General features: G+C 45.1%; 1 long non-coding RNA gene across 1 annotated transcript in view; it reads right to left on the reverse strand.

Annotated features, from left to right (window-relative positions):
* Positions 1-1,739: 1,739 nt before the first annotated feature.
* LOC146832953 (uncharacterized) overlaps positions 1,740-22,943 on the reverse strand; it is a 58,456-nt gene continuing 37,252 nt past the window's right edge. The window contains exons 3-5 of the long non-coding RNA XR_014960184.1: positions 20,629-20,723; positions 20,239-20,413; positions 1,740-1,895 (exon numbers count right to left, since the gene is read on the reverse strand). This is a non-coding gene — a long non-coding RNA (uncharacterized LOC146832953). The remainder of the gene's footprint in view (positions 1,896-20,238; positions 20,414-20,628; positions 20,724-22,943) is intronic.

Raw genomic sequence — 22,943 nt, forward strand, 5'->3', positions numbered from 1 at the left:
GGGTCGCGCGGGGGGGCCCCCCCAAATGGCCAGGGGGTCGCGCGGGGGGCCCCCCCAAATGGCCAGGGGGTCGCGCGGGGGGGCCCCCCCAAATGGCCAGGGGGTCGCGCGGGGGGGCCCCCCCAAATGGCCAGGGGGTCGCGCGGGGGGGGCCCCCCAAATGGCCAGGGGGTCGCGCAGGGGGGGCCCTCGAAATGACTGGGGGTCGCGCAGGGGGGGCCCTCCAAATGGCTGGGGGTGACACAGGAGAGGCCCTCCAAATGGCTGGGGGGGTCACACAGGGGGGCCCCCAAATGGCTGGGGGGGTCACACGGGGGGGTCACACAGGGGGCCCCCAAATGGCTGGGGGGGTCACACAGGGGGGCCCCCAAATGGCTGGGGGGGTCACACAGGGGGGCCCCCAAATGGCTGGGGGGGTCACACAGGGGGGCCCCCAAATGGCTGGGGGGGTCACACAGGGGGGCCCCCAAATGGCTGGGGGGGTCACACAGGGGGGCCCCCAAATGGCTGGGGGGTCACACAGGGGGGCCCCCAAATGGCTGGGGGGGTCACACAGGGGGGCCCCCAAATGGCTGGAGGGGTCACACGGGGACCCCCAAATGGCTGGAGGGGTCACACGGGGGACCCCCCAAATGGCTGGAGGGGTCACACGGGGGACCCCCAAATGGCTGGAGGGGTCACACAGGGGGACCCCCAAATGGCTGGAGGGGTCACACAGGGGGACCCCCAAATGGCTGGAGGGGTCACACAGGGGGACCCCCAAATGGCTGGAGGGGTCACACAGGGGGACCCCCAAATGGCTGGAGGGGTCACACAGGGGGACCCCCAAATGGCTGGAGGGGTCACACAGGGGGACCCCAAATGGCTGGGGGGTCACACAGGGGGACCCCAAATGGCTGGGGGGTCACACAGGGGGACCCCAAATGGCTGGGGGTGTCATATAGGGGGGCCCCCAAATGGCTGGGGGGTCACACAGGGGACCCCCAAAAATGGCCAGGGGGGGGTCACGCAGGGGTCCCCACCCAAATGGCGGGGGGGGTCACACAGGATTCCCACCCAAATGGCGGGGGGGGGGTCACACAGGATTCCCACCCAAATGGCTGGGGGGAGTGACACAGGGGCCCCCCAAAATGGCAGGGAGGGGTCACTCAGGGGGGCACCCCCCCCCAAAAAAAAATGGCCAGGGTGGGGGGGGGGTCACGCAGGAGCATATTCTGTTACCACACCTCAGTGAAGCAAAGCAGTGTACTCCCAGCTACTACTCCTCATTGGAACACAGTGGCAAATTTGCAGTTACCAATCAACAATTAAGAACAGCAGCGTATTCCCTGTTACAAACGCTCAATAAAGCACAGCAGCGTATTCTGTTACCACACCTCAGGGAAACACAGCAGAGAACTCAGTTATTTCACCTAGATTAGAGGAAGTTGGGCAGTAGCTCAAGCGCAGGAAAGGAAGCAATTTCTTTTTCTAAGTAACCCTCACTCAAGTAGTGTCATGCTTCTTCTTAGAGTTCACACCCTGACTCCTAAAGGTCAGGGTGGGCTCGACCATATTTCAGGGAGCACTTAACAGACAGCCGAGGGTTTTAAAGATTAAAAATCCTCCTACAGCTCCAGATATCGTTTCTTTCGCAGAATCGTACAGGGTATTAAATATGGAAAAAGGGGGCATCGCAAGGACGTAATAGTCCTATGACCCTAGTGCCAAAATGTTTCAGTCCTCAAAAAATGGGCCGTTCGGGTCCGGAACTTTATTTAGGGCAAAATCTTTTCCCTTCCTGGTGTTATTTATCTAGGAATTTCATATATTTTAGTAGAGGGCAGAAAGCTGCACTCATACGAAAAGCAAAGATAACTTCTCTCTCATCCTCTTCCGTAATGTTTCATATCCATCTGTAAAACCAAAAAACATATTGGAATTAATAAGCACATACTTGTCCAATCCACGCTGCACATGTGTCACGCATACAGGCCATTCAGGACGGGTGCTATAGTGTGATTATAATCTGCATGGATCACAATCAACCAATCCTTAAGTGTGTCAAACTCATCTAAGGCATTTTCTAGTGTGAGGTGGTGATGCTATTTGCATCCAACCACCTAAGCCATGAAATAACTTTCATTGTACACATCTTCACGTGACATTCATCATACACCAGTTATCACCCCTCAAAGACACAGCAGCATCCTCCAGTTGACACACAGCAGCATCCTCCAGTTGACACACATCATTGTAGCACACTGGCAAATTTGCAGTTACCAATCGCCAATAAACCACAGCAGTGTATTCCTAGTAACGAACGTTCAACACAGCAGACTATTCCGTTATCAATGCTCAATACAGCACAGCAGCATATTCTGTTAACACACCTCAAAGAAGGACAGCAGCGTACTCTGTTAACCCCCCCCCCCTCATAGTCCATACTACTCTTCAATAAAGCACAGCAGCTTATTTCCAGTAGCAAACGCTCAATACAGCACAGCAGAGCATTCTGTTAACACACCTCACTGAAGAAAAGTAGTGTACTCCCAGTTACTACTCAATGTTTTACGGTGGCGAATTTGCAGTTACCAATCATCAATTAAGAACAGCAGCGTATTCCCTGTTACAAACGCTTATTAAAGCACAGCATCGTATTCTGATACCACATCTCATTGGAGCAGCGTACTCCCAGTTATCACCCCTCAATATAGCACAGTAGCAAATTTGCACTAACCAATCATCAAAGCACAGCAGGTTATCCCCATTAACAAACGCTCAATACAGCACAGCAGCATATTCTGTTACCACACCTCAGTAAAGCAATGCTGTGTATTCCCAGTTACTAATCCTCAATGAAGCACAGTGGCAAATTCGCAGTTACAAATGATCAATGAAGTACAGCAGCTTAATCCCCGTTACCAACGCTCAATACAGCACAGCAGCGTATTCTGTTACTTTTAGCATTCATATGAACAATATATCCTCAGCGCGGGTTCGATGCTTATTTGGTCCATCTCTCGACCGCCTCAATTCCGATATGCTATTAAAGCACGGAAGATTAAGGTGATCAAGCGAGGGAAGGATAGGGAAGGTACAGCAGGGAGGGAGACCTGTAAGAAATAAACAATATGGCTATCACTCACTAACACTTTTTTGGCATATCAATATATAGCACTATATTATCATTACCTGTAAAGAAAAATAAAACCACCTAAAACACTTCATGTTAGTTATAGACATATCTTTTAAACAGGTGTTTATGATATCTCATTGGTGAAAGAGAGGGAAGGAAATATCTGAAATGAGGTAAGGGGCTATATTTTTAGGTATAGTACTTTCCTGTATGCTATCTTTTTAAGTCTGAACCTTCTTGTTTACATACCCACCTAAAAGCATCATGTGTCCCACCTCACACGGTAGGATCCTTAATCTCAGGACTCAAGATTCCGGTTAGAAAAATAATAGTACACATGATGAGTAGGCGCCTTCTATGGAATCTAGAAGCACATACAAAGCAAAGATCCTTTTTCCCCAATTTGCACAATAATGTCATAGAAGCTATTTGCGTCATAGACCTCTTCATTGCCAGGAATTATATCCAAACACGTTACTAGCTCATACCCCAATTGCAAACAAATAATAATGCGACCAGCATTATTGTTAAATACTCCACAAATGTCTTGTAATCAATTGTTATAACCGAAAGATCTACATCGCTTAATAGTCAAACATACCACCGTACCAAAGGCTTGATTTGTGAAACTACTGCAACCTCTGCAGTATCCCACTGTTAACCCCTGGTAAAGACACCAGGCAGCAACTCCAGCTAACCAGGCAGCTTTGTCGGGGATTGTACTCGGAAGAACACACAAACAAAATATGTCCGAATTAAAGCATACTGCGAAACGGTGCGAAGCGCACCCTTACCCAATACCAAACTCAAGATACTTCATGCGGTGACAGCCAATCGATCCAGAACACACGGCGGGAATAATCTGCCTGCTTTCACCGCTACTGTAGGATAAATACCATTTCTGCCTCCTTCCTGCACGTAACTGTGACGCACCCAAGGCTCATGGGATTTGTAGTTTCCCTGTCTCCCACTTTGTCAACCAGCTGAACAAGGCTTTGAACAGCGCCACGGCCTCGTTCATGTTCACCGCCAGGACTGCTAAAATAACCCTTGGTGTCCACTGACCGGCAGCAGAGAGTATGTGTGTAGTAGTTACCACACTCAGTGAAACACAGCAGAGTACATCCAGTTAACACTCCTTAATGTAGAACAGTAGTGAAGTTGCAGTTACCAATCATCAATAAAGCACAGCAGCGTAATCCCTGTTACCAACGCTCAATAAAGCACTGCCGCGTATTCTGTTACCACACCCCAAAGAGAAACAGGCGAGTTCTCCCAGTTCCCACCCCACAATGTAGCACAGTAGGGAATTGCAGTTACTAATCGTCAATAAAGCACGGCAGCTTATTCCCAGTAACTAACGCTTAATACAGCAGAGAATCATAAAAATACGTATTGTTACCACCCCCCAAAAAAGCACAGCGGAGTAAACCAATTATCACCCCTTGAAGACGCACAGTAGCATACTCCAGTTACAAACCATCATTGTAGCACAGTGGCAAATTTGCAGTTACCAATCGCCAATAAACCACAGCAACCTGTTCCCAGTAACCAACGCTCAATACAACACAGCAGCGTATTAGGTTATCAAACCTCAGTGAAGGACGGCAGAGTACTCCAAGTTATCCCTCCCCCCTCATAGTCCGTACCACTCTTCAATGTAGCACAGCAGCATAGTCCCAATTACCACCCCTCAATATAGCACAGTAGCGAATTTGTAGTTGCAAACTGTCAATGAAGCACAGTAGTGTATTCCCTGTTACCAACGCTCAATACAGCACAGCAGCGTATTCTGTGAACACACCTCACTGGAGCAAAGCAGTGTACTCCCAGTTACTACTCCTCAAAGTAGCAGAGTGGCAAATTTGCAGTTACTAACATCAAAGCACAGCAGCTTATTCCCAGTAAGGAAAGCTCAATACAGCATAGCAGCGTATTCTGCTACCACATCTCAGGGAAGCACAACAGCATACTTCCATTTCCCACCCCTCAATGAAGTAAAGAAATAAATTCCGAAGTTACAAATAGTCAATGGAGCACAGCCGCGTATTCCCTTTTATCAACACTCAATAACAACGCTCTATAAAGCACTGCACCGTATTCTGTTACCACACCTCAGTGAAGGATAAAAGCGTACTCCCAGTTACCCCCCCTCATAGTCTGTACCGCTCTTCAATGAAGCACAGAAGCGTAGCCCAAGTTTACCACCCCTAAATATAGAACAGTAGCAAATTTACAGCTGCAAATTGTCAATGAAGCATAGCAGAGTATTCCCTGTTACCAACGCTCAATAAAGTACAGCAGCGTATTCGGTTACCACGGCCCAGTGAAACACAGCAGAGTACTCCTAGTTACCGCCCCTTAATGTAGCACAGTAGAGAATTTGCAGTTACCAAGCGACAATGAAGCACAGCAGCCTATTCCCTGTTACCAACGCTCAATCCAGCACAGCAGCGTATTCTGTTAAAACAACTCACTGAAGCAAAGCAGTTTACTCCCAGTTACTACTCCTCAATGTAGCACAGTGGCAAATTTGCAGTTACTAATCGTCAATAAAGCACAGCAGCTTATTCCCAGTAATGAACTCTCAATACAGCACAGCAGCGTATTCTGCTACCACACCTCAGTGAAGCACAACAGTGTACTTCTATTTACCGCCCCTCAATATAGCACAGTAGTGAATTTTGCAGTTACAAATGGTCAATGAAGCACAGCGGCATATTCCCTGTTATCAACGCTCAATACAGTACAGCATACATTAAGGAACAAGAGGACCCCGATATCTGAACCATGGGTAGTCAATAGTGGTGTAAGGAAACAATGGTAGATATAAGGCCAAAAAGGTCCTGAAGCAGCCTGAGCTAATGCATTTAAAAGGGCTATTAATCATAAGACAGGTGACAAATGGTGATTAGTAATTGCCAGAGACAGCGGTATAAGACTTTTTTTAAATATACTTAGGGACACAGTAATAGACATATATTATTTATTAAATAAATAGGTGCTATCAAAGATTTATAAAAAATAGTTCAAGTGCTCACAAAACAGTGGAAAGTGTGATGTGACGAGTGAAGGTGACATTAAAAATTACATTGCATTGACAACATTATCAAAAACCCCATGTACATTTTAACCAATAAATGAGTTTTTGTTGTAAAAGGGTCGACGATGTTTTGATCTACACTGCTTGAGATCATCATCAGGACGAGAGTTGTGAGCAAGAAGAATCTATGTGTTAGGAGAAAACATAGTTTAGGGGTGTCCCTTAAGTATATAGTTATGTATATTGCTTCCATAAATTTTGACTATACATACTATGATCAGTGAGAGAATCAGTTAAAAATTGAGGAAAGAATTAATAAAGTCGTGAAGAGGGTCTATTCAATTCTGAAGGTAGGAGCTGTAGTCGGACAGGAATAATTCAAGCATACAGTGGGTAAACGACGCAGAGCGTATAGCTTGCTCAGAGGTCCGTTGTCTTGCCAAAAGTAAGGACAGTCCGATATATAGCATGAGTAAGGTATCATTCATGCATAATGAGGAAGTCAGGCTGTGCAGAGTGCCTGAGACAGAAAAGGAGAAGTTGCGCTCTTCATACATGCCAGAATGGGTAATGACTGGTAAAAGAAAATCACAAATATCTGAAGCCAAGATTGGGTAGTGCAGAGTGCCCGAAGCAGGTAAAGAATATGTGCATTTTATTTACATGTGGAAGGGTGTAAATTAAAACAGGGACCGGTGCAGGTGCAACTAGGTGACGAGTGGCTAGTCAGGAAAGTCCATGCGGGTGGGAGGCGAGTTGCACCAATGCAATGAAAAAACTTGAGGGCTTACTTAAGGAGCAAACCGAGTGAATGCGATGTTCAACTACGGGGGTATGGATCTAATGTAGGTCTCGGTGGTCGATCCGGACCCGACAGCATCCTATAAGAGGGTGGGGGAGTGAGTGGAGGCCGAGGTCAATCACTTAACCAATTGCCCGAGATAAGGAAGAAGCACTTACGTGTGAATTGGAATAATTGCAAGAGCCACTGTATGGCCGGTGTGCCAGGGAACGGGGACACAATTCAACTGCAGGAAGCCCGCTATGGTATGTCCATTATTGCGAAGATGGTATTGAAATGTGACACAAAGTAGTTGGTGTGCGTGTGTACTTAACTGTGGAAAAAGGAAATTATACTAAAGCGCAGGAAGGAGTGAGGAAGCCCACCCTGTCCAAGGGGTAATTGACTTACTTAGGATAAACCGCCGAAAGTCGGTCTTCTGTGAAGGACGGGCATCCGCTCCGTTGTCTAGCAGAATATTTGTGCCGAGGCCAAGGCGGAAGTTAAGAGCGGCCTGGCTTCCCACCTGGGAGAATACAGCGTGCAAGGGACGCGCATGCGCGTAGAGTAGAGTGCGCGGCCTGGACTCCATCTTGGGGGAGGGGCTTGAGGGGCGGTCAGAGTGCAGCATAAATAGAGAAAGAAGAGAAGGGAGAAATAAATTTGAAGGAAAGAATTTTACCCATATGAGCTCAGCAATGAGGATAGGTGGAGCAATGGGAAACTAAACAGTCTAAAAGGTAGATAGAAAATTCTTGTCATATACAATGAGAGTTATGAAATACAGATTACAGATGGTGGTCATATAGGCGCAGTTACAAAATTGGTTTCCATTTCTCAACGTATATAGTCCATGTTCAATTGACCTGCAGTTAAAAATCAATTTGCACTCAAGTCTGTTAAGTGTTTGATGGTGGTCACCACCCCTGCTCCGTGAGCGTAGGTCGTCGATTACTTGCCACGTAGAGTCCAATTCCGAGTGTCCTTTCGCCAGGAAGTGTTCCACCAGGGGTGCCGTGACAACTTTACAGCGTATTCTGCTCTTATGGCGGCATATTCTGGATATAACTTTGAGTTGTTTGGCCAATGTACAGAAGATTACAAGGACAACGAATGCAGTATATGACATTGTTAGTATTACAATTAGAAAAAGAATTGAGTGTGCGTTTCACACTGCCATATTCAAACACTTTCGTATTCTCTGTATGAGCACATGCAGTGCAGTTGCTGCCTTTAAAATGCCCTTTGATCGGAGGGAGGCCTAGCAAGGATTGGATGGTGTTTTCACTGAGTGTTGACTTGTAGGCTCTTACTAAATGGTCCTTAATATTGCGTCCCCTTTTAAAGGAGAAAAGGGTGGCTTTGTTAGCAATGTTGACTGGTGCAAGGACAGACCAGTGCTTTTTTAGTATCTTAGTCAGTTTATTGCTAACGGGACAGAATGTGGCAACAGGTAATGTGTGACAGGTTCCCTTTGTTTGGGTACTAGTAGACACTCTCTGTGGGAATACCAGGCACGTTTCATGGAGCAATTTATCAAGCATTTGGGGTACCCTCTGCTGGCCTGTTTTTTTGCAGAGGACTTCTGCTTCCTTGAAGAAATCGTCTTTGAATTTGCAGTTCCTGAGTATTTTGAGGAATTGGCCTTAGGGGAGACCATCCCCGAGTGCTCTGGGGTGGGCACTAGTGTATTGGAGCATGGTATTGCGTTCTGTCGGTTTGCGGAACAGAGTAGTATAGAGTCCACCCCCAGTAGTTTTAACTGTCACGTCGAGGTAATCAATCTGGGTATTGCCGAGACAGTACGTGAATTTGAGATCAGGTTGGCAGTTGGTGAGCCAGTTGCAAAAGTCATTTAATTCTGTGTCATTACCTTTCCAGATCATGAAGACATCGTCGATGCATTGACACCAAGGCCAGATTTTGGACAGATGTGGGTTGTGTGTGTTGAGGACAAAGGATGTTTCAATAGCATCAACAAACAGAATAGCAACATTTGGAGCGAAAACTGCTCCCATAGAGGTACCCTTGCATTGTCTATAGTATTTTACATTGAATAAAATGTAGTTTAGTCAGAGCTGTCTTGAGAAATGAGATGATGAAGTCAGTGGGGACTTGGTGAGGAGAGGGACGGGCGTTGAGGTGGTTCCTAATGACTTCAGTACCTTTGTCCTGTGGAATATTAGTGTAAAGTGATTAAATGTCCAAGGTGAAAAGGAATTCGCTTTCAGGATCAAATGATTCTTGTTCAACTAAGTTAATGAAGCGGTGGTGTCTTTCACTTAAGATGCTGTGCCCTGGTAGACTCATCGTGTCTGGCTGTGGTTCTATGCTGGAACCTCTAGGGAGGTATATTGATTTTTTTCATCCGAGGTCTAGTCCAGGGCACAGCATCTTATATGAAGTACACCACCCACTTCATTAACTTAGTTGAACAAGAATCATTTGATCCTGAAAGCGAATTCCTTGTCACCTTGGACATTGAATCACTTTACACTAATATTCCACAGGACAAAGGTACTGAAGTCATTAGAAACCACCTCAACGCCCGTCCCTCTCCTCACCAGGTCCCCACTGACTTCATCATCTCACTTCTCAAGACAGCTCTGACTAAACTACATTTTATTCAATGTAAAATACTATAGACAATGCAAGGGTACCTCTATGGGAGCAGTTTTCGCTCCAAATGTTGCTATTCTGTTTGTTGATGACATTGAAACATCCTTTGTCCTCAACACACACACAACCCACATCTGTCCAAAATCTGGACTTGGCGTCGATGCATCGACGATGTCTTCATGATCTGGAAAGGTAATGACACTGAACTACATGACTTTTTCAACTGTATCACCAACTGCCAACCTGACCCCAAACTCACGTACAGTCTCAGCAATACCCAAATTGATTACCTCGACGTGACATTTAAAACTACTGAGGGTGGACTCTACACTACTCTGTTCCGCAAACCGACAGAACGCAATACTCTGCTCCAATACAATAGCGCCCACCCCAGAGCACTCAGGGATGGTCTCCCCTATGGTCAATTCCTCCGAATACGCAGGAACTGCAAATTCAAAGACTATTTCTTCAAAGAAGCAGAAGTCCTCTGCAAAAAATTGGCTAACAGAGGGTAACCCGGACGCTTGATAAAACGCTCCATGAAACGCGCCTGGTACTCCCACAGAGAGTGTCTGCTAGAACCCAAACAAAGGGAACCTATGTCACACATTACCTGTGTTACCACATTCTGTCCCGTCAGCAATAAACTGACTAAGATGATAAAAAAAGCACTGGTCTGTCCTTGCACCAGTCAACATTGCTAATAAAGCCCCCCTTTTCTCCGTTAAAAGGGGATGCAATATCAAGAACCATTTAGTAAGAGCCTACAAGTCAACACACAGTAAAAACACCATCCAATCCTTGCTAGGCCTCCCTCCGATCAAAGGGCAGTTTTTTTAATGCAGCAACTGCACTGCATGTGCTCAAACAGAGAATCCGAAAGTGTTTGAATATGGCAGTGTGAAACACACACAATTCTTTTTCTAATTGTAATACTAACAACGTCATATATTGCATTCATTGTCCTTGTAATCTTCTGTACATTAGCCAAACTACACAAAAAGTCAAATCCAGAATATGCCTACATAAAAGCAGAATACACTGTAAAGTTTTCAAGGCACCCCTGGTGGAACTCCTTCTGGAGAAAGGACACTAGGAATTGGACTTTATGTGGCAAGTAATCGACATCCTACGCCCACAGAGCAGTGTGGTGACCACCAACAAACACTTAACAGAGTTGGGTCCAAATGGATTTTTTACTGCAGGTCAATTGAACCTGGACTAAATATGTTGGAAGAATGGAATACAATTTTGTAACTGCGCCTATATGACCACCACCTGTAACCTGGATTTCATAACTCTCATTGTATTATGACAATTATTTTCTATCTACCTTTTAGACTGTTTAGTTTCCCATTGCTCTACCTATTCTCATTGCTGAGCTCATATGGGTAAAATTGTCTTACCGTCACATTTATTGCTCCCTTCTCTTCTTTCGCTACTTAAGCTGCACACTGACCACCCCTCACGCCCCTCTCCCAAGATGGAGTCCAGGTCACCCACGCTACTCTACGCGCATGCGCATCCCTTGCACGCTCTCGTCTCCCATGCGGGAAGTCGGGCCTCTCATAACTTCATCCTTGGCCTCTGCACTTCAGCAAAGATTCTGCTAGATGGCAGAGCCGCTCCCGGTCCTTCACAGTAGACCGACCTTCGGCGGTCTATCCTAACTAAGCCAATTACCGCTCGGACAGGGTGGGCTTCCTCACTCCTTCCTGAGCTCCAATTCATTTAGTATAATTTCCTTTTTCCACAGTTAACTACACATGCACATCAACTACGTGGTGTCATGTTTCAATACCATCTTCGCAATAATGGACAATCCATAGCGGGGTTCCTGCCATTGAATTGCGTCCCCATTCCCTGGCACACCGGCCATACAGTGGCTCTTGGAATTATTCCAATTCACATGTAAGTGCTTCTCCCTTATCTCAGGCATTTGGAAAAGTGATTGTCCTCTGCTTCCACTCACTCTCTCTCCCCCACCCTCTTACAGGACGCTGTCGGGTCCAGACCGACTACCGAGACTTGCATTAGATTCATAGCCCCCAAGTTGAACATCGCACTCACTCGGTCCGCTCCTTAAGTAAGCCTGCGCATTTTTTCATCGCATTGGTGCAACTCACCTCCCACCCGCATGGACTTTCCAGACTAGGCACTCGTCTCCTAGTTGCACCTGCAACGGGCCCCGTTTTAATTTACACCCTTCCACGTGTAAATAGAGCATGCATATTCCTTACCTGCTTCGGGCACGCCGCACAGCCGACCCTTGGCTTCAGATATAAGTGATTTTTTTACCAGTCATTACCCAATTCTGGCATGTATTAAGAGCGCAACTTCCCATTTTCTGTCTCAGGCACTCTGCATAGCCTGACTTCCTCAATATGCTTGAGTGACACCTTACCCATGCTGTATATATCTGACTGTCCTTACTTTTGGCATGACAAAGGTTCTCTGAGCAAGCCATACTTTCCGCGCCGTTTACCCACTCGTATGCTTGATTTATTCCTGACTACATCTCCTACCTTCAGTATTGAAAACACCGTCTTCACAACTTGTATTGTTTTGCACTTTATTAATTCTTCCCTCAATTTTTAACTGATTCTCTCACTGATCGTCGTATGTATAGTCACAATTTATGGAAGCAATAAAAATAACTATATACTTAAGGACACCCCTAAACCATGTTTTCTCCTAACCCATATAGATTCTTCTTGCTCACAATTCTCGCCCTGATGATGATCAAGTAGTTGAGATCAGAACGCCGTCGACCCTTCCACAACAAAAAACTCCTTTGTTTAAAATTTACAAGGAGTTTTTGATAATGTCAATGCGATGTAATTTTTAATGTCACCCTCACTCGTCACATCACACTTCAACTGTTTTGTGAGCACTTGAACTATTTTTACATAATCTTTGATCTATTATTTATGAAATAAATAAGTGCTATGTCAATATTACTATGTGTCCCTATGTATATTTAAAAACTGTCATACCGCTATCTCTGGAAATTACTAATCACCATTTGCCACCTGTCTAATGATTAATACCCCTTTTAAACGCATTAGCTCAAGCTGCTTCAGGACCTTTTTGGCCTTATATGTACCATTTTTTCCTTACACCACAATACAGGACAGCAACGTATTCCGTTACCACACCTCAGTAAAGCAAAGCAGTGTACTCCCAGTTACTACTACTCAATGTAGCACAGTTGCAAATTTGCAGTTACCAATCATCAATGAAGCACAGCAGCATATTCCCAAAAACGAATGCTCAATGCAGCACAGCAGTATATTCTGCTACCACACCTCAGTGAAAAACAGCAGCCTTCCATTTACCACCCCTCATAGCACAGTAGTGAATTCGCAGTTATAAATAGTCAATGGATCACAGCAGCATATTCCCGGTTATCAACGCTCAATAAAGCACAGCAGCGTATTCTGTTACCACACCTCAGTGAAGGACAGCAGCCTACTCTGTTAGCCCCCCCCATAGTCTGTACCACTCTTCAATGAAGCACAGCAGCGTAGTACCAGTTACCACCCTCAATATAGCACAGTAGAGAATTTGCAGTTGCAAATTGTCAATGAAGCACAGCAGAGAATTCTCTGTTACCAACATTCAATAAAGCACAGAAGCGTATTCTGTTACCACAACTCACTGAAGCAAAGCAGTGTACTCCCAGTTACTACTCCTTAATGTAGCACATTAGCCAATGTGCAGGTACCAATCATCAATTAAGCACAGCAGCGTATTCCCTGTTGCCAAGAGCTCAATAAAGCACAGCAGCGTATTCTGTTACCACACCTCAATGAAGCAGAGCAAAATACTCCCAGTTACCACCCTGCAATGTAGCACAGTAGCGAATCTGCAGTTACCAATCATCAATGAAGCATAGCAGCGTATTCAGAGTAATTAACACTGAATACAGCACAGCAGCACATTCTGTTACCATACCACAGTGATGCATAGCAGTGTAATCCAAGCTACTACTCATTGTAGAACAGAGGCAAATTTGCAATTACCAATCATCAATGAAACGGCAGCATATTCCCAGTTGCCATCCCTCGAAGCAGAGCAGCATAATCCCAGTTACCACACAAAACTCATAAAAATACGTACACGGTTACCACCCCCAATGAAGCACAGCGGAGTACACCAGTTATCAACCCTCGAAGACGCACAGCAGCATACTCCAGCTACCAATCATTGTATAACAGTGGCAAATTTGCAGTGGCTAAAAGCCAATGAACTACAGCAGCGTGCTCCCAGTAATGAACACTCAATATGACACAGCAGCATATTCTGTTACTACAACTCAGTGAAGCATGACAGAGTACTTCCATTTACCACCCCTCAAAGCACAGCATGTATTCTGCTACAACACCTCAGTGAAGGAGAGCAGCGCACTCCGTTACCCCCCTCATAGTCCATACCACTCTTCAATGAAGGACAGCAGCATAGTCCAAGTTACCACCCCTCAAAATAGCACAGTAGCGAATTCACAGTTACAAACGCTTAATAAAGCACAGCAGCGTAGTCTGGTACCACACCTCAGTGAAGCAAAATAGTTTACTCACAGTTACTACTCCTCAATGTGGTACAGTGGCGAATTCATAGTTAGCAATCAATGAAGAACAGCAGCGTAATCCCGGTTACAAACGCTTGGAATATGCAGATGTGCTTTATTGTTACACATCTCAGTGAAGTACAGCAGCATAGTCCCAGTTACCAGTACCACCCCCCAGCATAGCATAGTAGCGAATTTGCAGTTGCAAATTTTCAATGAGGCACAGCGCTTATTCCCTGTTACCAACGCTCAATAAAGCACAGCACAGTATTCTGTTACCACAACTCACTGAAGAGAAGTACTCCCAGTTACTACTTCTCAATGTAGCACACTGGCCAATACTCAGTTACCAATCATCAATGAAGCACAGCAGCGTACTCCAAGTTACCACGCCTCAATATAGCACAGTAGAGCAGTTGAAAATTGTCAATGAAGCACAGCAGCGTATTCCCGGTTATCAAGGCTCAATACAGCACAGCAGCTTATTCTGTTACCACATCTCAGAGAAGCAAAGCCGTGTACTCCCAGTTACTACTCCTCAATGTAGCACAGTAGCGCATTTGCAGTTACCAATTAATGTATCACAGTGGGTATTTCCTGTTACCACCTCTAAATATAGCACAGCAGCGTATTCTGTTACCACACCTCAAAGAAGGACAGCAGCGTACTCCCAGCTACCCCCCTTATAGTCTGTACCACTCTTCAATTAAGTACAGCAGTGTAGCTCCGGTTACCACCCCTCAGTAAAGCACAGCAGCGTATTCTGTTACCACACCTCAATGAAGCAGAGCAACAAACTCCCAGTTACCACCCTGCAATGTAGCACAGTAGCAAATTAGGCGTTTTTCAATTAACAATGAAGCACAGTAGCGTATTGAGAGTAATGAAAGTTGAATACAGCACAGCAGCGTATTCTGTTACCACACCTCAGTGAAGCAAAGCAGTGTAATCCCAGTTACTACTCCTCATTGTAGCACAGTGGCAAATTTGCAGTTACCAACAGCCAATAAACCACAGCAGCGTGTTCCCAGCAATGAACGCTCAATACAACACAGCAGCATACTCTGTTACCACAACTCAGTTAAACACTACAGCGTACTTCCATTTACCCCCCTCATGGTCTGTACCACACTTCAATGAAGTACAGCAGCGTAGTCCCAGTTACCACCCCTCAATAAAGCACAGTAGCGAATACACAGTTACAAACTGTCAATGCAGCACAGCAGCGTATTCCCTGTTTGCAACTCTCAATACAGCAAAGCAGTGTATTCTTTTATCACACCTCGATAAAGCAGTGTCCTCCCAGTTACTACTCCTCAATGTAGCACAGTGGAAAATTTGCAGACACCAATCATCAATTAAGAACAGCAGTGTATTCTGTTACAAACGCTTAAAAAAGCACAGCAGCATATTCTGGTACCACACTACACCCCACAATGTAGCACAGCAGCAAATTTGCAGTTACCAATAGTCAATGAAGCACAGCAGCTTATTCCCAGTAACAAACGCTCAAAACAGCACAGCAGCGTATTCTGCTACCACACCTCAGTGAAGCACAACAGCGTACTTCCAGTTAACACCCCTCAATATAGTACAGTAGTGAATTAGCAGTTACAAATCAATGAAGTACAGCAGCGTAGTACAAGTGTCCACCGATCAAAATAGCACAGTAGTGAATGTGCAGTTACAAACTCTCAATGAAGCATCTCAGTGTATTTCCTGTTATCAACGCTCAATAAAGCACAGCAGCGTATTCTGTTACCACACCTCAATCAAGTAGAGCAGAGTACTCCCAATTACTACCCCTTAATATACCACGTAGCGAATTCGCAGTTGCAAATTGTCAATGAAGAACAGCAGTGAATTCCCTGTTACCAACGCACAATAAAGTACAGCAGCGTATTCTGTTACCACACCTCAATGAAGGACAGCAGGGTACTCCCAGTAACCCTCTCATAATCCGTACCACTGTCCAATAAAGCACAGCAGCATAGTTCCAGTTACCACGCCTCAATATAGCACAGTAGAGAATATGCAGTTAAAAAAAAAATCAAAGCACAACAGCGTATTCTGTTACCACACCTCAGTTAAGGACAGCAGCGTACTCCCAGCTACCTCACTTATAGTTCGTACCACTCTTCCATGATGTACAGCAGCGTAGTACCAGTTACCACCCTTCAAAATAGCACAGGACCGAATTTCAAATTACAAACTGCCAATGAAGCACAGCAGCAAATTCCCTGTTACCAACGCTCAATACAGCACAGCAGCATCTTCTTTTACCACACCTCAGTAAAGCAAAGTAGTGTACTCCCAGTTACTACTCCTCAACATAGCACAGGGGCAAATTTCTAGTTACAAATAAAAGAAACAGCAGTGTTCCCGGTTACCAACGCTCAATAAAGCACAGCAGCGTATTCTGTTACCACACCTCAGTGAAGGACAGCAGCCTACTCTGTTACCCCCCCCCCCATAGTCTGTACCACACTTCAATGAAGTACAGCAGCGTAGTCCCAGTTACCACCCCTCAATAAAGCACAGTAGCGAATACACAGTTACAAACTGTCAATGCAGCACAGCAGCGTATTCCCTGTTTGCAACTCTCAATACAGCAAAGCAGTGTATTCTTTTATCACACCTCGATAAAGCAGTGTCCTCCCAGTTACTACTCCTCAATGTAGCACAGTGGAAAATTTGCAGTCACCAATCATCAATTAAGAACAGCAGTGTATTCTGTTACAAACGCTTAAAAAAGCACAGCAGCATATTCTGGTACCACACTACACCCCACAATGTAGCACAGCAGCAAATTTGCAGTTACCAATAGTCAATGAAGCACAGCAGCTTATTCCCAGTAACAAACGCTCAAAACAGCACAGCAGCGTATTCTGCTACCACACCTCAGTGAAGCACAACAGCGTACTTCCAGTTAACACCCCTCAATATAGTACAGTAGTGAATTAGCAGTTACAAATCATCAATGAAGTACAGCAGCGTAGTACAAGTGTCCACCGATCAAAATAGCACAGTAGTGAATGTGCAGTTACAAACTCTCAATGAAGCATCTCAGTGTATTTCCTGTTATCAACGCTCAATAAAGCACAGCAGCGTATTCTGTTACCACACCTCAATCAAGTAGAGCAGAGTACTCCCAATTACTACCCCTTAATATACCACGTAGCGAATTCGCAGTTGCAAATTGTCAATGAAGAACAGCAGTGAATTCCCGGTTACCAACGCACAATAAAGTACAGCAGCGTATTCTGTTACCACACCTCAATGAAGGACAGCAGGGTACTCCCAGTAACCCTCTCATAATCCGTACCACTGTCCAATAAAGCACAGCAGCATAGTTCCAGTTACCACGCCTCAATATAGCACAGTAGAGAATATGCAGTTAAAAAAAAAATCAAAGCACAACAGCGTATTCTGTTACCACACCTCAGTTAAGGACAGCAGCGTACTCCCAGCTACCTCACTTATAGTTCGTACCACTCTTCCATGATGTACAGCAGCGTAGTACCAGTTACCACCCTTCAAAATAGCACAGGACCGAATTTCAAATTACAAACTGCCAATGAAGCACAGCAGCAAATTCCCTGTTACCAACGCTCAATACAGCACAGCAGCATCTTCTTTTACCACACCTCAGTAAAGCAAAGTAGTGTACTCCCAGTTACTACTCCTCAACATAGCACAGGGGCAAATTTCTAGTTACAAATAAAAGAAACAGCAGTGTTCCCGGTTACCAACGCTCAATAAAGCACAGCAGCGTATTCTGTTACCACACCTCAGTGAAGGACAGCAGCCTACTCTGTTACCCCCCCCCCCATAGTCCGTACCACTCTTCAATGAAGCACAGCAGCGTAGTACCTGTTACCAACCTCAATATAGCAGTCGAGAATTTGCAGTTGCAAATTGTCAATGAAGCACAGCAGCGTATTCCCTGTTATCAACGCTCAATAAAGCACAGCAGCGTATTTTGTTACCACAACTTACTGAAGCAGAGCAGCATACTCCCAGTTACCACCCCACAATGTAGCACAGTAGCGAATCTGCAGTTACCAATTATCAATGAAGCATAGCAGCGTATTCAGAGTAATGAACACTGAATACAGCACAGCAGCGCATTATGTTACCACACCACAGTGAAGCAAAGCAGTGTAATCCAAGCTACTACTCTCATTGTAGAACAGTGGCAAATTTGCAATTACCAATCATAAATGAAACGGCAGCATATTCCCAGTTGCCATCCATCAAAGCAGAGCAGCGTAATCCCAGTTACCACACAAGACTCATAAAAATACGTACAGGGTTACCATCCCCAATGAAGCACAGCGGAGCGGAGTACACCAGTTATCAACCCTCGAAGACGCACAGCAGCATACTCCATTTACCAACATTCATTGTATCACAGTGGCAAATTTGCAGTTACTAACAGCCAATGAACCACAGCAGCGTGCTCCCAGTAATAAACGCTCAATACAACAGCAGCGTATTCTGTTACTACAACTCAGTGAAGCATGACAGCATACTTCCATGTACCACCCCTCAATAAAGCACAGCGCGTATTCTGCTACCACACCTCAGTGAAGGAGAGCAGCGCACTTCCAGTTACCCCCCCCCCCCCATAGTCCGTACCATTCTTCAATGAAGGACAGTGGCGTTGTCCCAGTTACTACCCCTCAAAATAGCACAGTAGCGAATTCGCAGTTACAAGCTGTCAATCAAGCACAGCAGCGTATTCCCTGTTACAAATGCTTAATAAAGCACAGCAGCGTATTCTGGTACCACACCTCAGTGAAACAAAGCAGTGTACTCCCTGTTACTACTCCTCAATATAGCCCAATGGCGAATTCATAGTTACCAATCAATGAAGAACAGCAGCGTATTCCCAGTTACAAACTCTTAATAAAGCACATCAGCATATTCTGTTACACATCTCAGTGAAGCACAGCAGGTTACTCCCAGTTACCCCCTCAAATTCTGTACCACTCTTCAATAAAGCACAGCAGCATAGTCCCAGTTACCACCCCTCAGCATAGCACAGTAGCGAATTTGCAGTTGCAAATTTTCAATGAGGCACAGCAGCTTATTCCCTGTTACCAACGCTCAATAAAGCACAGCAGCTTATTCTGACACAAAACCCCTGTGAAATACAGCAGAGTACTCTGTTACAACCCCACAATGTAACGCAGCAGCGAATTTGCAGTTACTAATAGTCAATAAAGCACAGCAGCATATTCTGGTACCACACCTCAGTGAAGCAAAATAGTTTACTCCCAGTTACTACTCCTCAATGTAGTACAGTTGTGAATTAGCAGTTACAAATCGTCAATTAAGTACAGCAGCATATTCCCTGTTATCAACGCTCAATACAGCACAGCAGCATATTCTGTTTCCACACCCCAGTTAAGGACAGCAGTGTACTCTGTTACCCCCCTCATAGTCCGTACCACTCTTCAATGATGTATAGCAGCGTAGTCCAAGTTACCACCACTCAAAATAGCACAGCAGCAAATTTGCAGTTACAAACTGTATAAGGAGCACAGCAGGGTATTCCCGGTTACCAATGCTCAATACTCAAAGCACAGCAGCATATTGTTACCACACCCCAGTGAAACAAGGCAGAGTACTCCGTTATTATTCCTCAATGTAGCACAGTAGCATTTATGTAGTTACCATTATGTAGTTACCAATCATCAATGAAGCACAGCAGAGTATTCCCTGTTATCACAACTCAATAAAGCACAGCAGCGTATTCCGTTACCACACCTCAGTGAAGGTCAGCGACCTACTCCGGGTTACCTCACGCATAGTCCTTTCCACTCTTCAATGAAGTACAGCAGTGTAGTCCCAGTTAGCACCCCTCAATATAGCACAGTAGCTTGTTCCCAGTTACAAATTGTCAATGAAGCACAGCAGCGCATTCCCTATTACAAAAGCTCAATAAAGCACAGCAGCGTATTCTGTAACCACAACTCACTGAAGCAAAGCAGTATACTTCGTTACCACTCCTCAATTAAGCAAAACAAACAAGTCCATTATTACCACTCAAAGCACAACAGTGTAATATGTTACCACCCCTCACGCTCCCAATCACCAACCTTCAATGAAGCATGGCAGCATACTCCTGATTACCACCCTGTGACATAAAGCAGCGTACTTGCAGATACCAATCCCAGAGTAAAGTAAAATAGCGTACTCTGTTTCCACCCTCAATGAAGAACAGCAGTGGATTCAAGTTTGGAGGGTAAGTTGGCAATGATGCAAACAAGCCCACTAGAATGAAGCGGAAAAGAAAATGGTCAGAGAAAACCTTTATTTACCCATTTCATCAGTGCATGTATCCAACTTCAACTCTCTTCTAAGCACTCTGTGAAACCTACGGTGGCTGATGAGACAAGCGAGCTTGGAACAATCAGCATTAGTCTGGCAATTTCAGGTAGATGCAAGATGCAAATCCCAAGAGTGGAAGAGGTACAAGTCTAACTCACCTGTATTTTTCCCGGGACACATTATTTTCATCAATATGTCTGGATGAGAACTCGTAAATGGACTTGGCTGCCATTCAGTCATCCACTTGGGCACACTGTAGAAGAGAGAAAAGTGAGAAGCAAGTCAGATGTATGGAAGGTCGCCTCATGAAGAGACCAGAGTATAAAAAAAATGAGGTCGCTTAAGCAGAGCAAGAGACGGGTATGCAAAATTACCTCACGAAAGATGAGTATACCATACACACGTTTACCACCACTCAATTAAGCACGGCAGAGTACTCCAAGTACCAACCCTTAGTGATACACAGCAGTGTATTCACAGTAACTACCCCTCAATAAAACACAGCAGCATACTTGGTTACCACCCCTCATACTCTTTTACAATCCCTCAATAAAGAACAGCAGCGTATTCTGTTTCCAAAACACAGTGAAACAGAGTACTCCCAGTTAGCACACCTCAATGTAGCAGTGTAGCAAATTTTCAGTTACAAATCGTCAATGAAGCACAGCAGCGTATTCCCATTTACCATCGTCTCAGTGAAGGAAAGCACCATTCTCCCAGCTACCACCCCTTGATGATGATGATTCTCTGGGCAGATGTAGATACATATCAATGAACACCGCTTATGACTCAAAGTGCAAACAGTACTTACAATAAACCAATGCCCAGTCCAATACTTGCTTTTATATAAAAAAGAAGTATTTTATTTCTAACTCTTCACATGCAAAGGTATACGACATTCAGAAGAATTAACACAATTCCCCTGGAGGTCGAGTTTTGAGTAGTTGTCAGGCAAATCCCTGTCTCACCCTTCTTCATGATCTTGGTGTCCCCCCTCAGCCAGCAGGGACAAGCATGACTTAGCCCCAAGTCCTGGTCACAGGCAGAAGTCTTGCAGAGCTTCACCTCGTCATCAGCGAAGCAGCCAGATAGGTTGTATGAGAACATTTCTGGTTTAAGTCTCCCCTTTTTGTGGTCCTTTACTAGACAGCAAATGTGATTTTAGGTCGGAGCCTTTCAAGTTTTTGATTGGGGTTCAGCTTTTTTTTTTATGGACATCTTTCCCTTTCTCCTTTCCTCTGAAGGGATGGTTGTCACACAGACATGACTGAGAATTATTGACCCACAACACAATTCATGGGTATGATCCGAGTTCACATCCGGATGTCAGCCACAGAGCTATGTGCGTAAAAGGTTTAATACCGGGCTCCCAGACAGGGTCGTTATGATTCCGTTATCTGCCCCAATTCCCATCCATGGATGTGTCCAGGCCCCTTCCTTGTGATCTATCACTGAATCAAAGAGCACTCTTTGAAGTGCACAGAGGGAGCATTGCTTTCCCTCCGGCGTTGTGTCGCACACAGCTCGCAGGAATGCATCAATACACAAACCTGTCTGGTGGGATTCATCTGCTCATGGAATGGGCAAAACGTTCGGCGTTTCACTCTGCAGAATTCTGAAGAGTTACATAAAAACTGTGCTAAACTCTGCGGAGTACCAGCATCCAACAGAAAAAAATAAATTCTGTGCTGCTTGCACTGCACTTTAGAGCCAGTAGCTCGAGAAGCACTGACAAATCAGCGCAAATGGCAGCATGTGGTGTGAACGAACATGTAGCCATTCAAGTTGATTTTTCTGCCGCTCGAGAAGAAAATCCAATCAAGCAGCAGAAAATTCACTTGAGCAGCAGGAAATCTACTCAAGAAGCAGTACTCTGGCCGCAACTGCCCTCATTAGAAAATGGCAGCATGGGAGTCCAAATATCGTTCGCATTTCTGGAGCCTCACAGGGAAAAAACTGCCAAGCGGCCATTGGTGGAATCTGGTTGGAACTCCGCGTTACAAGAGTAATGTAGATTTGCCAAATTTTGCCCATTCCGTGGGCAGAATGCAACATTCCACCCACCCCTATCAAAATGGAACCCAGGATCCTCCATGTAATATACCATTGCAGGCGCATTGGCACTCAGTATGCTTTCACAGAACACTTACTGTACAGCTCTTCTACTTCCATTCATTGTACCATTACAGGCACACATACATTCAGCACACACATTCAATCTAAGTGCATTATTCAGCATTGAAGCCTTTATGTGTTATACCAGGGTGTACTTTTGTTTTTTTATAACACACACACTCACCATGTGTGCTGCACAACACTTCACCATCATGTATTGTACTTGATGCAAGCACAGACTCAGCAAGTGCCTTTCTTCTGCATGCACTGCCCAGCATTACATCTCTTATGTACTGTACCCCAACAGGAATACATACATTCAGTGCGTGCACTAACCAGGTGTATACCGTGTAGAACT

The sequence above is a fragment of the Triturus cristatus genome, chromosome 4_2 (assembly GCF_964204655.1).
Source record: "Triturus cristatus chromosome 4_2, aTriCri1.1, whole genome shotgun sequence".
Classification (NCBI taxonomy): Eukaryota; Metazoa; Chordata; class Amphibia; order Caudata; family Salamandridae; genus Triturus; species Triturus cristatus.